General features: G+C 38.4%; 4 long non-coding RNA genes across 4 annotated transcripts; 3 read left to right on the top strand and 1 right to left on the bottom strand.

Annotated features, from left to right (window-relative positions):
* Window positions 1–790: 790 nt before the first annotated feature.
* LOC147845366 (uncharacterized) lies at window positions 791–4,727 on the top strand. The gene is made up of 2 exons (XR_015480329.1): window positions 791–3,749; window positions 3,827–4,727. It is a non-coding gene; the product is annotated as an uncharacterized LOC147845366 (long non-coding RNA).
* Window positions 4,728–7,227: 2,500 nt separating this feature from the next.
* LOC147845365 (uncharacterized) lies at window positions 7,228–13,317 on the top strand. The gene is made up of 3 exons (XR_015480293.1): window positions 7,228–7,296; window positions 8,793–8,946; window positions 11,246–13,317. It is a non-coding gene; the product is annotated as an uncharacterized LOC147845365 (long non-coding RNA).
* Window positions 13,318–14,088: 771 nt separating this feature from the next.
* Window positions 14,089–17,249, bottom strand: LOC147845363 (uncharacterized). The gene is made up of 2 exons (XR_015480334.2): window positions 16,270–17,249; window positions 14,089–15,945 (listed from the first exon to the last, which is right to left on the bottom strand). It is a non-coding gene; the product is annotated as an uncharacterized LOC147845363 (long non-coding RNA).
* On the top strand, window positions 14,588–16,616 carry LOC147845364 (uncharacterized). The gene is made up of 2 exons (XR_015480366.1): window positions 14,588–15,953; window positions 16,278–16,616. It is a non-coding gene; the product is annotated as an uncharacterized LOC147845364 (long non-coding RNA).
* Window positions 17,250–17,812: the final 563 nt, after the last annotated feature.

Below are 17,812 nucleotides of genomic sequence, written 5' to 3'. Positions count from 1 at the left end.
GATATAAATATTTACTATACTATAAATAGTTACATAACGAAACTAGATTCAATATGGAACATCCCTAGATTTTATGTGCCAGCATGGATATGGTTGTCTATGGATATGGATATGGTTGTCTGCAATGCAGACAAACAGCTGCACCTTCATTTGCGTCTTTTGAAAACAGCAAGAGCAGCAGTTCTTCTTTGCTGTGTCACTGTTTTGTCATGTTTCTGTGCTGCTGTGCATGCAAAAGTACTTAGTATGAGAATTATTTAGCCGCGCATAAATGTATGCCTTTCTCTCATTCCGTGTTGTTCAAAAAGCTTGGTCCACAAACAAAAGCGAAACCTATGCTTATTGGTTGTGATAAAGCGAGTTTGAACCAATCTGGGCATGGAGGAGGGACAATGCATCAATGTATCATGTCTGATTTGTCCGGAGACACAGTGACGAGCGTTTCTTTGTCAAATCAGCGTTGTCAAATGTTGATGACGTAACCGCACTGATTCCGGAGCCTCTGAAAGTCCGCGAATGTTATTTGATACAGCACTGGAAAGCTGAGATTCTCTTCTTAATGCCAATCTTTGAATTGTATGAATCGGATCAGCGGATCAAAAGTTATTAAACATTTAAGAGCAATACTTATTTTTAGCCGCGGGCGGCTGTCTCGGTCTTTAAGGGTTAAAACCGTTGATATGCAATTGTTCATGGTATGATAATCGTGCACGTTCAAATCGTGGTAGACCGTCATACCGGTATATTGTTACAACCCTAGTCTTGTGAGATCTCAGATACATAGCACTTAGTGAAAGAAACATGTACAGAAAAGAAAAAATAAGGTTTTAAGCGTGGCTGGGAACCAGATGCCAAGTTATGCTGAAAACCTGAGCTTGCAAGTCGGGAACATCCAGACTAAAATCTAGCGATAGTGGACTGCGGCAACCAGCCATCGGCCACACAGATGTCTTGGATAGGAATTCCGCTAAGAGCAGGCCATACCCTTAATGGAGTGGGCCTTTACCCCGATAGGGCATTGTATGCCCTCAAAGTGTAGGCAGATGCAACAGCATCAACTATCCAGCAAGAGAGACACTGCTTTGACGCTGGGTGACCCTTAGATGGTCCAGCAAAGCAGACAAAGAGCTGATCCATTGTCCTGAAAGATCTGGACTCCTCAAGAAATTTCTTGCACTCTAAACATTGTTGAGAGCACTTGGAAGACATGCCCTGTCAGGGCTTAGGAATGACCCTTGAGTCAAACTCGAGACATGAAGCTTCAATCGAGAATGCTTCCAGGTTGCCAATGCGCTTAACAGACACCAATGCTAAGAGGAGGGCCGTCTAAAGTGTTAGGGCCTTGAGGGAACGACGAGTCTCAAAGGTAGGGCTCCCCTCATAGCCCTGATGACCAAAGAGGGGTACTAGGCTGGGACCGTGCTGGTTGAGCCTTCAAGTGCCTCTCTGAAGATCGATCGAGCTGCTGCTTTCGTTGCTCTAAGAACCAAATTCATTGAGGAGCGGAGCTCTCTGAACATTGAACTCTGAGCTCTGTCTTGATCCATTCTTCAAACCTCGTCCATATCGTGGAGGAGTTTTGCTTGGAACACTTGTAAGATTGAAGCCATTGTATGGAGCACCAAGCCAGCCTGACCTATGGCTGCATACGCCTTGTTTGCCAGAGTTGAAGTCGCTCTACTTGGCTTAGATGGGTGTGTGGTGTGTGCCATTAAACCCATATAAGTGCTTGGTGACTGATTCTTCAAGCGGTGGCATATCCTTTTTGCTCCGTGCAATCAACAGATGTGAGATTGGCAGAGAATGATGCGCCCAGTCATGCTGAATAAGGCAGCCACCATGCCTTTGTTAGCTCATCATGTACAGCTGACAAGAAGGAGGCGGACCTGTGGCGAGCAGGCATCTGACGATGACCTGATAGCAACCTCCTGTCCGGTGGCCTGGGGGCAGGCTTTTCCAGAGCCAACCGATCCAGCACAAGCTCTTCCACAGCTTTAGTGAGGATGCGAGACAGTTGCACTTGATGCTTTTGATCAGGAGTCCGAAAATCCCCCTCGTATCAAAAGCAGCTAAAGACATTGAGTCGTCAGCTGCTTCATCCTCGAATGCGACAAAAGAGGCTAAGCCGCTCAGGGAAGTGGAGGGGCGTAGTGTAAATCCTCTTTTTAAAAGTCCACCGGGTCAGTGAGAATCTTGCAGTTGATGGGCTTGCATTACTTCAGCCACTGAAGATGTAGTAGAGGTGCTCCGCTGCTTTTTCCTCTGAAGAGAAGCTGGCGGGGGAGCAGGGCTGTTGCTCTCATAAAGAGAGCGACTCAAGAGCAAAGATGGCCGATGCTCATCATCACACATTCAGGTTTGTCACTCAATAGAACGTTTTGGACCGGGGGGGCCCAAGTCGGAGCACCCACTCTGGTCCCCTGGGCTCTGCGCTGGTTGGGGTGAATTCCAAATTGAACCAAATCAGTCCATTACAATTGGCTTAAGATTGGAAAGCAAAGTTCAGTAAAAAAAAAACTTTTGGAAATTGTTTTCTTTTTATTGAGATGTTGCTTAAATAGGCACCGTGTGACATTAGCGGCATTTAGTGGCTGTTTCCCAAACAGCAACAGTGTCGCCTCTTGGTGATTCTATACTCTTTGATCGGATCAAATGTTCCATGTGTAAAAAAGAAGAGCAAAAACGGGTAGATTTCAGAAATCGTGTTTCTGCCATTGAACTTCTGCACACAATATTAAATCTCTACTTAAAAACATCCAGAAAAACTCACTACGAATTATATTTATAAGGTGACTGGATTAACTTTCTATACTGCGGGTCTGCTGCAGTTTTATAGATATCTTTTGTTTATTTTAATTTTTTTGCCCGTAAGGGTTTTTATTATATTATTTGTGCTTATAATGTGACGGGAGATTATATTGATTATGTAAAACACAGGACCTGAACACATGATCAAGAATGTCACGGTCCAGCATTTGTTATTACTCGTGGGGTTTACCTTAAGGCAAGTCCGCTGTTGTTATTCTCCATACTACTTCTTCTTCAGTACAAAGTTTTGGCATGTAACTTGTCCCGCAGTTTTTATCCCAGACCCTTGAAAGTGGGGTCAAATCATGTGGTTTTATCGGGAATGGTGTGCTATGACTTTTATAAAATGTTTCAAGTTTTTTGGCCCCGCAATTTAACCGCCTCATTGACGTAGCATGGGGTGGGAGGCCCATTGAAATACACTGATCCCATTGACTCCCATTATAAATGTCACACATCAGTCACGTTACATAGCAGTGTCATACAGAGATGGGGGTGGGCTCATTTAACTCAGGCAACCAATCAGGGTCTAAATATGATAATAAAGCTCACAAGCCACGCCCCCAAAATCTCTAAGACTGCCATTAAAACTGGCCTGCATGCATATCTTTGCATAGCTGTGTTATATTGACATGAGGGTGGGCTCAATTGACTTAGGCAACCAATCACAATCAAGTACACACTGTAACCACACCCATAGCAACAAAACAGAATACCCTAGCAACCATTTATATTGCCCATATTATGCAAGCTACTTGCTAGTCATGCTAGCTTAACGCTCATCATGCTAGCATTGTGATAACTACATGTTAATGATGTTAGCATTATGCTAACGATTCGTTTAGCATGTTGTTAGCATGATGCTAATATGATTACCATCATGTTACTGCCATGCTAATCATGTTACCAACTTGTTCGCTTGATGTTAACATGGTTAGCATGTTAACATAATGCTAATCGTGTTAACTACATGCTAGTGTAATTCTGTTGAGTCAAAATGTCTCCAGAGACTTAACAGAGGCACAAAATGGCTGACATATTATGCAAGCTACTTGCTAGTCAAGCTAGCTTAACGCTTATCATGCTAGCATTGTGATAACTACATGTTAATTATGTTAGCATTATGCTAACGATTCGTTTAGCAGGTTGTTAACATGATGCTAATATGATTACCATCATGTTACTGACATGCTAGTCATGTTACCAACTTGTTCGCATGATGTTAACATGGTTAGCATCTTGCTAGCAGGTTGATTAGCATTTGTTAGCGTGATGTTAACACAGTTAAGATGTTAGCTACATGCTAATCATGTTACCATTATGTAAAAACTCGATTAGTATGTTGTTAACATAATGTTAATCATGCTAGCTACATGCTATTAATGTTACCATCATGCTAGCTGGTCGATTAGCTTTTGTTAACATGATGTTAACACGATTAGCATCATGCTAACAAATGCTAATCATGTTAACATGATGGTAACAACTCGATTAGCATGTTGTTACTATGATGCTAACATGATTAGCATGTAGAGGTGTAAACTGCTTCATTTAGAGGCCAGAATGTAACCTCTGTCTGTCCATCGTAAAATAAGAAAGCTGCCAAAACAGCTGAACTGCTAAAAAAACAATATTACCATCATACGCGTTACTTTTAGATGATCAGATCTCTTTTGGTGTGTCTGTGTAACACTCTTAATAATTTAATTATGGCTTGAGATATATATATGTCTTATTTGTTTTGATATATATTTGTACATTTATTTACTTTGCTTACTTTATTTGTTTTTCTAAGATTTGTGTAGCTGTACAATGAGTATGCATCATTTGTGTTCAGGTCTCACAATATTAGAACAAATTAATGTTTTATGTATGCCCTCTTACTAATAAAAAATAATAATTAAAAATAATGCAACCAACATGTCTCCAAAGACTTATCATTGGCACAAAATGGCTGGCATCGCTTCTGTTGACTCAAAATGTCTTCATAGACTTAACATTGGCACAAATTGTCTGACATCAGATATTTGGATGACAGTAACGTAGGAGCTTGGGGGTAGCTCATTTGACCCGGCCTATCAAGTCGGTATTAGGTAGTGATATTGCAAATTTGTACACACTCCCTAGCAACCACTTATAGCACCCCAAAAACCATATAACAACATTAACAAGCCTTTGTCAGCACATGAACAGCACAGTAGACGAAATGAGACGAATATAAAAACTGAATCTGGGATCTCTGGACCTCCAAACATTATTACAGGACTTTAAACAAGGTGAAAGCAGAAATGAAAGTGATACATTTTACTTCAGTTTATATAAACAGCATTCATTCATTCCATTAATTTACCTCTGTCTTTGTCCTGCTTTTCTTCTGCTTTATTTTTCAACTATGTTGTTATTATAGCACCCTCTCAACTAAGGGTTATTTAAACCTAATGCATTGGGTTACATAAATTGAACCCAATGCATTTTTTTTTTTGATTAAGTTATTTTTTTATTCTGGTATTACTATTGAAGTATATGGCTGTGTAAATAAAAAACAAATGTCTCCGCTAAAGGCGATACTGACAGCCGAATATCCCAAATATGTATATGTGTAATTCTCCCAAAAAACACAGGATAAACGTTTTATCGGCTATGACGCGCTTTTTTAATAATTAAGAGTGCTGGTGAAACGAAAATAAAAAACACACACGGAGAGGTAATTTGATTTTTAAAAAAAATACAATATTACTATATGTTATAGCTTAAATAAACTTTATAACGCAAAAACAACATTACACATATTAATGCAGCTGTTCTGTATCAGTAAATTGACTGTTAAAATAAAAAGTTTAACCCAACTGGTTGAGTTATTAAATAAATAACAAAATAAATGTAAAAAACAGCAACAACATAGCACCAAATATGTTTAACTCAACCACTGAATAGGTTTTTTAGAATGCAGGAGTAAAAGTTTAATCACTTTTACTTTAGTGTATTTACGTAAACACCGTTTATTCATTCAAAATTACCTTTGTCTCGTTTTTCTTCTACTTTTTTTCTCTTCCCTGCCTTACAGTGCTTCGATATTTTATATTTTTGATATGGTGATATTATCATTCATTTGTTAAGATGTTGATTTAAAATGTGCTTTCTGCAATGATAAAGAAGAGAACATTGTTCATTTATTTTATGATTGTATTTACTGTATATTGTTTTGATGTCATCTTTTCTTTTTTGTTTCTAATATTGCAGTGAAATTCAAAGAAAAAGATGCTTTGTTTTATGAGAATACAGTCGACTTCAAAATTTGGTAGAATTATTTCTCATATATGGCATTTTTTAAATCATAAATGTAAATGGGCAGTGAACAAACAAATTTTACTCACTTTAAAATAGAATTAGGTCATTACGATAAAAGAAAAAAAGAAAAAAGAACTTAATTATCTTAAAGCCTATTTTGTCTTTGAATAATTATATTTTTCTTCTTTTCGCATTGTTTTTATTTTGATGTCAATATAATGTTGTTATTGCCCTTGTATGTTTTATGTTCTAAAATTGCAATAAAAAAGACATTTAATATTCATGTGCATCAGCTGACTACAGTGCGCCTAAAGGGGAAGTATTTATCATGCGTCAAACCAGGTGAGAACAATAAATTAATATTATTTCCTTTAGTTTTTGCGGTGGCTTTTTTGTAATTTTATAAATTCACTGTGTTGAAGTAGTATATAGTCAATTAAAAATGTTTTTAAATGATATAATAATCGGGGCTAAATCCAGTTATGTTTAATTAAATTCCCCTACACCATATTTAGTTTTGCTTGTTTTTTTGAGCGCTGTCGCTTTAAGAATTCGCACATCCTCAGCAATGTCTACACTCTAGTCAACAAGTCAATTTTAGGACATCTAGCAAGTTATGATGATGCCATTAAACTTGATAAAGAAAGCCAGTTGGACAAAAGAATATAGACAATATAATTTAAAGAATACACTGTTATCTTCCCTCTTCTATTGGATTCAGTCAGCATTACATCCAGTTTTATCCTCCAGTCGGTGGCGGTAATGCACCAGTAGGTCGGTTACCAACCGCTATTAAGATCCGAAGAAGAAGACAAAGAAGAAGCGAGCGCAGCGTGAAACAGGACTCACACACACACAGAGAGAGAGAGAGAGAGAGAGAGAGAGAGAGAGAGAGAGAGAGAGAGAGAGAGAGAGAGAGAGAGAGAGAGAGAGAGAGAGAGAGAGAGAGAGAGAGAGAGAGAGAGAGAGAGAGAGAGAGAGAGAGAGAGAGAGAGAGAGAGAGAGAGAGAGAGAGAGAGAGAGAGAGAGAGAGAGAGAGAGAGAGAGAGAGAGAGAGAGAGAGAGAGAGAGAGAGAGAGAGAGAGAGAGAGAGAGAGAGAGAGAGAGAGAGTGTGTGTAGATAAAGCTAAGGAGAGGAAGATTCCCGCTTAATATCAACTTGAGGAAGAGGAATTGAGAGCAAACTACTGGAGACTGAGCGTGAGTGAAGCTGACTAATTTTACAAGAGTTATAACATGTTTAATAATGCTGTTTATTTCCTGTGTGAGCTCTACATGCACTCATTATTATTCTGTATACTGTGTTAGAGGCCAGAGAAACAGCACACATTGAGCTGAAGCTGCTTTTACATTCACACAGCTCATTGTAACGGCCTCATATTGTTTACTTTCAATATTCGCTCTCAAATCGCCTGTAAGACACATAAACAACATCAGCTTTATTTACAATGCTGTACTTTGTCAGTTGTTAGCTGCTAGCATGATTTGGCTAATCAGAATGTGCAAATAAAACTTTTCTGAAATGATTTTATTAAGAAGAGCGTCTGAAAGTGCCAATATAAAAGCAACTTTACCCCAACACAAGCTCACACAGGTGCTAACTGCTAGCCATAGGCGGAGGCTGAACAAACTCCAGGGTAAGGCTGATATAAGTTATGTATTTAAAAAGATTTGCGACCGACCAAGAAGAGGCTTTAATGAAAGCAGCGCCTATCAACAAACACGCACATTAAAACATTTTATTAAGATCACCCACTGATCTACACTACTCAAAAGTTTAGGCTCAGTTTATTTATTTTTATTATTATTAATTTTATTTAAAAATGTAATTAAAATCATTCTGTTCATTAAAGCGGCATTTATTAAATATTTAAAAAAAAGTTAAACACTTATTTATCAGATATTTATTTTTTTACTCACTATATGCTGTTTCAAATAATATTATTATTACTTGTTGCGTTTATCATTAGTATTAACATTAATAATAATAATAACAATAATTAATATTAGAGTGATTTCTGAAGGATCATAAAAGCACTGGAATAAATTATTAAATTAAATAATAAACTACTGTTAAACAGTTATTTTATAGTGCAATAACATTTCACAATTTTACAATGTGTACTGTATTTTTGATTAAATAAATGCAGCTTTGGTGAGCAGGAGAACCTTATTTTAAAACATTTAAAAATTACACTGACCCCAAACTTTGCAGACGTAGCCCACACTTTTGTGCCACCCAGGTCGCCTCTATGGACGCGCCAGACCTGAGATTCGAAAATCATTGTCTTTTTCATGAGGCCAATCAAAAACCGAACTTGTAATTCAGCAATCAATATTTGACCGTTGAAATGTAAAACTCCAAACGATCGCCTAAACATGATTACTCCACTATAGGCTGGACTGTTACAGTGAAAATACCAATTTCATTTAATGCTCAAAACAAGTTAAACCAGTGTAATTTATTATTTTACATCTCGCATAATACCCATTTGCTGTTTTATTACTCATGTCCTTAACCAGCAAATCAAAATGCTCATCTCTATAATGTAGATGTGGAATGTGCTCATCTCTTGTGTTGTCTATTGGTTTATTAGACATCAATAGGCCGCTGGCTTTGTTTTGCACACGCTACACTACATTAGTCTTGGCAGATCTGTTTCTCTGTTAGTGAAGCTCCTCCTCCTTCATTTCAGCTATAAATACTGGAATATTCCCATCAGTCTACAAGTGAGGACGAGCATCAGACCTTCAGACAGAAGTCAAATCTGAGTTTATTGAAGGACAGTGGGAAGATGAGTGATCCAGAACCCTGCAGAATTACAGATGAAGACACTGAAGAACAAACAGGTTTGTGTTTATTCCTGATTCAGAAAAAGCTTTGAACACTTCATCTGATGTATCGTCTGCACTATAGGCAAAAGAGTTCAAGAGTTTCAATAAAAGGAGAAGTGTAAATTCACTTTCTATTCTCAGGGGGAAACAGAGATGGACACTCAGCTGTCTTTTATTTTCATCTTTATTAAACATTTATGATCATAAGGCCGAAGTAAATTTGATCTGAGCTCATTTATTTGACATCTATAAGTTTGTTTAAATGGGACATGTAAAAGTGCTGGATCTTCATTTATGCTGCAGACCTACAAAAGAAATGTCTACAAATGGAGTCTTTTCACTTCACATTTTGCTCTGATTGTTGATGACTGACGACCCCAAATCAGATCAAGTGGGACAGTATGGGGAACACAGATAAAGAGAGAAAGAAGCCGTTTCTACATTTACTTTGACTTGTGTTTCATTGCAGACAATACAGCAAACATGATTTAATCTGTTCCTCATCATTTTACTGCTTTATTTTAAATAATCGCGTATATCAATGCTGCTTCCTGCAACACATTTCAACAAAAGTCGTATCAGTGCAGCGTTTACCACTTTATAATGTTGCCGTTCCTTTACACGACACTTAAAAGACATTTAGGGACTTTAGACATCAAGTGATGAAGTGTTTTAGGTGTCATTTTGTCCAATTCTTCCTGCACACAAGTCGTAAGGTGGGCAACAGTACGGGGTCTTCGTTGTCACATTGTACACTTCAAAATGCACCACATTCTCTATTAGAGACAGGTCGGGACTGCAGGCAGGCCATCCAAGTACCCGTGTCCTCTTCCTCTGCAGCAGGACTCTGTAATGTGTGCAGAATATGGTTTTGCATTGTCTTGTTAAAATATTCATGGGCGTCCCTGGAAAAGAAGGCAGCAGACTGTGCTCAAATCTCTCCCAAAAATATCTGAAATGCTGATTGCTGAATGTCCCTGATGCCTCTGAGCCCACAGGAGTCAACGGCGCTTGTGGACAATGTTAACATAGGGAGTCATTTTGGCATGGTACATTTTTCACTGGGATTTGTGGATGTAACCATGTATGGTGGTACTTGACAATAGCCCCTTTCACACATACACATCTTTCTGGAAAATTACCGGCAATTTTCCAGAAAGGTGTGTATGTGTGAACAGGTCCTTTTTGAAAATACCGTTAAATTCGTTCTGGCTATTTTCCAGAAAGAGAAGTTGTAACATTAATGCTGCGGAATGCTGCGCTGTGTGAACGCAAAAGGAAGATTGCCGGAAAGAGCGCGTGTATGTCTAGAACGTGCTTATGTGAGACGTCTACTTTAGCCAATCAGAACAGTCAGACGCATTCACGGCCGCGCGGTTTATGAGAATAAAAGCCTTTGAATATTTTTCCAGACACATTTAGCTGCTAGAAATTAGTCAGATATCGTTTATATGTTCATCTTAACGCCAACTGTGTAAATAATTATTGATAAGATGCTTATGATAAGCCGTTGTTTGTTTACCTTCAAGCTTTGTGTGTGCCCGTGAAGCAGCCCATGAGCGCCAGCACACACACATATCATGTACATCTCGACATGCAAAAGTGTTTCTCTATATGTTTTCATCGAAGTTGTTCACAATACTGATCCATCCAGAGTTTGTGATGTAGTCAAATGTTTACAAACACAAGCGCAGCTGTTTACAGCTCCTTTCTGGGTAATGATGTCAGAATTTACCGGTATTTGGTAATGGATGTGTGAATGCTCTTTTTTGGAACAATTCCGTAACGTCCTCGCCTGTGTGAACAGCGCTTTTTAAATATACGGGTAAAGTCGTTCCGGAAATTTTCTAGATATTTACCGGTGTGAAAGGGGCTAATGTGTTCCAAATGTCTTGCTTTATTTCTTTAAGGAACATTGTTTTTAAATTCTTCAATCATTTGAAATTCTCAGCTGATCCTCAGCCCATCTTTGCTCCTAAAGGACTAGACCTATGTCGGAGGCTTCTTTTGTACCAAATTATAATTACAATCACCTGTTGACATCACCTGTTTCACATCACATCATTATCTCACTAATTTACCTGATTATTAGCCCTAAACTGCTCCTGTCACAACTTTTTATGGACTGTGTTGCAGGTCTGAATGACAGAAAAGGATGTATATTTACAAATGAAATTGACCAGACAAAACATGACATATTTTGTGTTCATATTGTCTGCAATAAATACAATAAATTATTTGTGTTTCGATACTGTCCCAATGTTTTCTGATTTGGGGTTGCACTAAAAACTGAACCTTTTTACTTTAATTTTAGACCTAATTGAAGAGAGTGAGGAGAGTGAAGATGATGAACTCCTAAAAGCTGAGAAAACACCTCATTTACAGACTGAAGATGCTTTAATGCAAAGAGACAAGAATCGATTGATATGTTGTGAGTGTGGAAAGAGTCTGGCAAACAAGAAGAGTTTCAATCAACACATGATGATCCACACTGGAGAGAAACCATTCTCATGCACTCAGTGTGGGAAGAGTTTCAGACACTCATCCGCCTTTAATGAACATATGAAGATCCACAATGGGAAAAAAACATTCACATGCACACACTGTGGGAAGAGTTTCACACATTTACACTACCTTAATCAACACATGATGATCCACACTGGAGAGAAAACCCACAGATGTGATCAATGCGGCAAAACATTCTTGAGGATGTCAGTGCTGAAACTCCATATCAGAGTTCATACAAAGGAGAAGCCTTATTCATGCTCTGAGTGTGGAAAGAGATTTACACAGCAACCACATTTAACGCAACATCAGAAGAGCCACACTGGAGTGAGAGAGCATGTGTGTTTTGAGTGTGAGAAGACTTTCATTACTGCTACAGAACTGAAACTGCACCAGAGGATCCACACTGGAGAGAAACCGTACAAGTGTTCACACTGTGATAAGAGATTCTGTCAGTTAGCATATCTGAAAAGACACGAGAGGATTCACACTGGAGAGAAGCAGTACACATGACGTCAGTGCAGAAAGACATTCTCTCCTGTGCAAGGCTGTTTTGTCAGCTCAGTTTTATAATTGCTTTATTGGCATGACGAATGTTACGAATGTGTTGCCAAAGCATTTAAAGTTTACATAAAAAACAGTAAACACAATAGAGCTGCACGAATCTGGCTAAAAGGAGAGTCGCGATGTATATATTTTTTGTTTTGCTTAAAATAAAGATCAGGATTTTCTCCTGATTCTGTAGATGTAAAATAAAGATTAGGGGTGTCACAATCGAAATCGATCGAAATTTATGCTCAATTTCGATTATCGAATCAAAAAATAGAATGGTCGATGCTGCCACGCCCCCATGTCACGTCAGCTTGGTTTGCCAAGCGGGAGAATAACAGGCTTGTTGAACTGCAGACGCAGGAGACCCGTCGACAGAACTTAAACCCTCTTCTCTTTCAATAAAGTCGCCGGTGTGAAAGTATTTTGGATTTCCAGTGAGTTATGTTGACAACGTTCGTGTTGTCGACAAAAAAAAAACACAGTTTTGCAAGCTCTGCTATGTACGTATTAGGGTTCGTCTGATAGACAACACCGGCATCGCGATCCTCCGTCCGCCCCCCGTTGCAAATCCGCTGGCGAAAAGTTCACACTCAGGCCCTGTTTACACTGTCTTTGTTTTTAAATGGCATTTTAGAACGACAACGATTTGACATCCACAGTGGCGTGTAGCATTTCTGAGCAGCCCTCCTTCCTCTCTACCTCTGAAAATGCACATCACGTGACCACACACACAGACGCACACACAGCCATGCGCTCGAGACAGCAGGTCCAGGCAGTCAGAGGACTGCTTCAATCTTTCACTCACTTGTACTTAGTCATTTTAGCGAACACCTCAGATACTGTTGGCTGGTTCCTGTTGGTTGTGCGTCTTTTTTACCGACGCCATTATAACGACACAGATCAATGCCTATTCACGAGTCCTGCAGAAAAAGTGATTGACAGGTGGTAATTATGTGTGTATCTTGCCTTTATTCATTTACTGTATGATTTGTTTATGGGTAAAACAAAGACCATGCAGGTCAGGTAGTTTAAACGGTAGGCTACTAATAATGAATTGGTCATTGATTAATTAATTATTCATAATCAAAAATCAAATCGTGCCTTTAGAATCGAAAATGTAATCGAATCGAGGATTTGGAGGATTGTGACACCCTTAATAAAGGTTAATATGAGTCAGCTATTAGTATTGTTTTTCTTAGACATATGGAAAAACAACAACAATAATAATAGTATGTGTAGGTCTGCTGTTAGTTAAAATGCTAGATTTTGAGCAGTTTTTTAATGTGTCCTGGTCATTAATGCACAGTAAAGAGATACAACTATTCATAATTCTGGTGTTGAATTATTGTGTTTGAGACATATGCCTGCAATCTGTCATTGACAACATTATTAGACCATTTTTCTACTGGTAAAATCAGACATTTGTCATTATCAGATTCCCTCTTGCATTATATTCAACATTATATAGGCTAGAGTAGTTATACTGACACTGTAAACATTTATTTAATGCACAACACTTTGTGTTTGCTATGAAAGAAAAACATATTAAATGCTTGTCATAGTCAGAACTCTAAAATGTGATATGATTATTTAGGTGATGTGTGTTTTCAGTTTCATTTTCCCTGCTTAGTGAGGTTCATACATCCCACGCGGCTCCCAAACGATCGCTCTGTTCCTCAAACTGAACGTTATTTATAACTTTATTACCTGTTATTTAGGTTCAATGGCCTGTTTCCACTGAGAGGTACGGTACGGGTCACCTTTATCAAGCTTCCAGTGCCAAAAGGCTGCTCTTGGTGGGCGTGGTGTATGACAGAAAGTTTCAGACAACGTCATTTTTACTCGAGGAAATGTCAGTAAAGCCATAAGCGTCGTTCACATATATGAGAAGCACTTCTCACAAAACAGATGCTTTAATCATATTAATACTTCATGTTGTAAGGCTGGAAGCTTACGCTGCTGTTCTGAACCAATAATCGGAAACAGAAAGCAGTTGAAGGATGGCGTGTTTAAATCCATTATTAATCTGACTCCATTGTAATTAATCTGACTCCATTAAAGTTGTTAACATCGTTGATAAAGAGAAAGAATCTCAACGTCTTAAAGCAGGCAAAGTTGTTTATTAAGTTACATGTTTAAATATACAGACATTAGAATGACACAAACTAACATACTGTATAAAGAAATTAGCTGTAACATGTGCACTGCTGAGCAACAAAGACAGTAGCTGCGTCCCAAATGGCACACTATACACTATGTTCTTATGCACTTACACACTCAACAGGATAGACATGTATGTAGTGTTGTCCCAAATGGAGCACTAATGTTTTTTTACTAAACGGAAATTCAAACCGTTTCCCTAATGACGTTTGACGGTTGCCAAATCAGTAAAATAAATGTGCAAACTATCAAATAATACCTGCCGTGAGTATAACCGCATTCACCATCAGGAGGCGCTATAATCACTCTCACAGGAGAAATTTGCTTTCACAATCCAAAATAAATAAAGTTATCCAACATGTGCGCCCAATAGCTCCGCCCCCTCCGCTACGTAAGCAAACCTGCGGTCGTTGAGTGTGTGAAGTGTCCATCATTCCACACTTCATTTTAGTGGCTGAATGAGTGCATCATCCGGGTAATTAAAGTGCACTTATTATTTTTAGAGTTTTCAGTGTGAACGCACTACTTACACTATTTATACTACAAAATGGCGTAGAATAGTGCATAAGTATGCGATTTGGGACGCAGCTAGTGAAACTGCCTTTGTTAGCATATGAGGCTACGCACCGGTGTGCGGGAGATGCAGAGTAAAAGCCATTCTCCCAGATCAACAGTTACCTTTCCCTATTATACCCTGAGCAAAGCATTGTCAAACATGAGTGAAAACCAACCCCCAAAACCAGAGAGCAAAGTTGAGGAGATAAAGTGGGGGAGAAGAACATTAACATACTCTCCTCAGGCCATGACTCAGCAAATATATTGTAGATTGAAATACAATTAATCGATGTCTCTGTTGATTTCATCTCTACAACACTGAAGACATAAACTGTCAAATGACACCAAACATGACAAAGTTATATAAGGAAGAACACGAGCAGATGAATTGTGTATGGTGAAGAGCACATGGTTACTGTAAATGGCAGAGATGTGTATCGGAGCTGTGAGGAACTCTGCCTCACCTGGAGGACCCATCCCATGCTTGGAATGTCTCAGTAGTCCTTCATTAGCACAGAAGGAAAAGTATATCATATATTTTCAGCTTACAATGTATAAATGTTTATTACTATCCTTTCTATCAACATGATTTGATTATAACTGCATATAACTGACAGTGTGAAATAGCCTACTGTTACTTCTCCAATTATATTAAATAAATAATTGAACATATATAAACACATCCAGTCCCCGATATGTTATCAATTACAGAAAAACTATTTTTATTTGGGTTCAAAAACAACCTGAAATCTAGCCCTTACTCATCTGTGTGTGTAATCTCTTTAGCAGAGCATGTAATGTCTTATGGTACTCTTTGGGCCTGTTGGTACCCTTTGCTGGTGACCAAAAAGTGGTATGGTACAGTTCACTTTTAGGTACCCTTTGACAGTGGAAACGGACAAAAGTGAACTGAACCGTACCACTCAGTGGAAATGGGCTATTAAGTAGACTTCATTCACAAGCGTGCGTCTGCCCTATCTGTGGTAAAAAGCTTACCATCAGCTCACATCACGAGTGATTTTGTGGCTGCTAACACATCATTACATGAAGAAAGAAATGACATTTTTGAGTGAATTATACCTTATAAATACAGTATGTGACTCTTTCAACACCATTTGGAGGTGTCCACGTTGCTGAGCAACGTTTGGAAAACAATTTGAAGACTTGTGCGGCCGCCTTTGCTTCTCTCCAAAACTTGGAAATACAATTGGCTGAAGCTTAGAAATGCTGGAATAAGACCGTCTAGACCAGTGGTTCTCAAACTTTTTTCATCAAGTACCACCTCAGAAAAGAATTGTCTATCCAAGTACCACCAAAATGAGCAGTATTGAAATACAGTAGCGTAGTAGGCCCAGTAAAGCAGCTACAACTCTGCACAGTTAAAAAAAAGTGGCAGATTGCCTCAGAAATATAGGCTATATGTCATATATGGCATATTATATACATCATTTTTAATAAATTTTAAAATGTGTTTAGCATGTACATGACATATTTCATTTCTCCGCGTACCACTAGAAGGAAGCCTGCGTACCACTAGTGGTACACGTACCACAGTTTGAGAACCACTGGTCTAGGGCACAGGTGTCAAACTCGGTTCCAAAAGGGCCGCAGCTCTGCACAGTTTAGTTTCAACCCTAATTAAACACACCTGATCAAACTAATTGAGTCCTTTAGGCTTGTTTGAAACCTACAGGTAAGTGTGTTGGAGCAGGGTTGGAACTAAACTGTGCAGGGCTTCAGCCCTCCAGGAATTGAGTTTGACACCCCTGGTCTAGGGGTTCAAATCGAGATCGCAATCTTTTTTCAAATAATCATGCAGCCCTAAAACACAGTTATTAGTAGTGGTAAAAGAGATATGGAAGAGTCTTTTTCTTGAGTATTTGCTGCTTTTATTAATAAAGTGTCTTTCGTCTGAAGTTCAAGATTCTCACCATGTTTACTTTGTAGAGCTGAATACAAACTAGCCTATATTTACTGATTTCAGCTGATCGACAGATTTGTTTTGGAAGTTTTTCAAAAGTAAAACCCTTTTTCAGAGTTTACATCTGCTTGATAATTGGTTAAAATAAGATTCTCGCATCTTGATATCAGCCGTCACAAATGTTCAGGTAAATCAGAACTGCCTCTGACCTAAACAGGTCTGTCTTCACAAGTTCAGTTATTGTTAAAAACTACACCAAGGAGGAAATAATGTTCGTTTTTTGTACTGGCAGACTGTTACATGCTAAATCATTAGCTAATCATACGTGTGCCACATCATTGACACTTGACGTTTCTATAAAGTAGTGTGGAGGATATATTAAAATGGCCACTCACCACTGAATTAGATGACAAGGCCAAAACGCTCCAGCTCGCCAGAGGATCTTCTCCAGAAACGTAGACATGTTTCTGTCTTGGTTGGTGTTCATATGTGAACGGTGTTGTCAGTAAAGAAATCAGCTAACACATAATTTATTTACATTTTGCAGCCGAAATAAAAACAAACAAACTAACGGATAAACGCTCGCGGACTGACCGTTGAGCAGCTGTGTTTGCTGATCGTTGTCAGGACAACGCGCGCGCTGCCGCGAAAACAATAACAGGTCGCGCGCTCGTTCCTCACTCTCGGATCAAATCAAATGTCCCATGTGTGAAAGAGAAGAAGAGCTCAAATGCAAAAACAGGTAATTTTAGAAATCGTGTTTCTGTCATTAAACTCCTGCACACAATATATAATAATTATACATTTGTCAATGAAATAAATGAGTTGTATGCTGAATTGTACACCTGTCACGCTCCAAAATATATATTAATTTGGTTAAGAGCTTATTAGAAAATAAATAAACTGAATTTGTATATAATAAATAGAGCATGCGCTTATAAATTGTGAATACACTTTTAATGTGTGATGAAAACTTTTTAAATATTGTTTTTTAATGTGTGTGCTGATGGAAATGTCAGTGCTGAAAATTACATTTCTACAGTTTATTGGGAAGAAATGAAAAATAGCTTCAGCGATTAGCTTTGAATTGATACTAGCCTTTCATGTAGACAAAACACTCTTATTCACCTTCATTCTGTTTGGTTTTTAAAGGTGCAACATGTTTGGAAATGACGTAGAATGAATGTA

This window comes from Danio rerio, chromosome 3, assembly GCF_052040795.2.
Source record: "Danio rerio strain M-AB ecotype USA chromosome 3, GRCz13ab, whole genome shotgun sequence".
Lineage (NCBI taxonomy): Eukaryota > Metazoa > Chordata > Actinopteri > Cypriniformes > Danionidae > Danio > Danio rerio.
The sequence above is the reverse complement of the archived record's forward strand: the minus strand, read 5'-3'. Positions and strand labels throughout refer to the sequence as shown.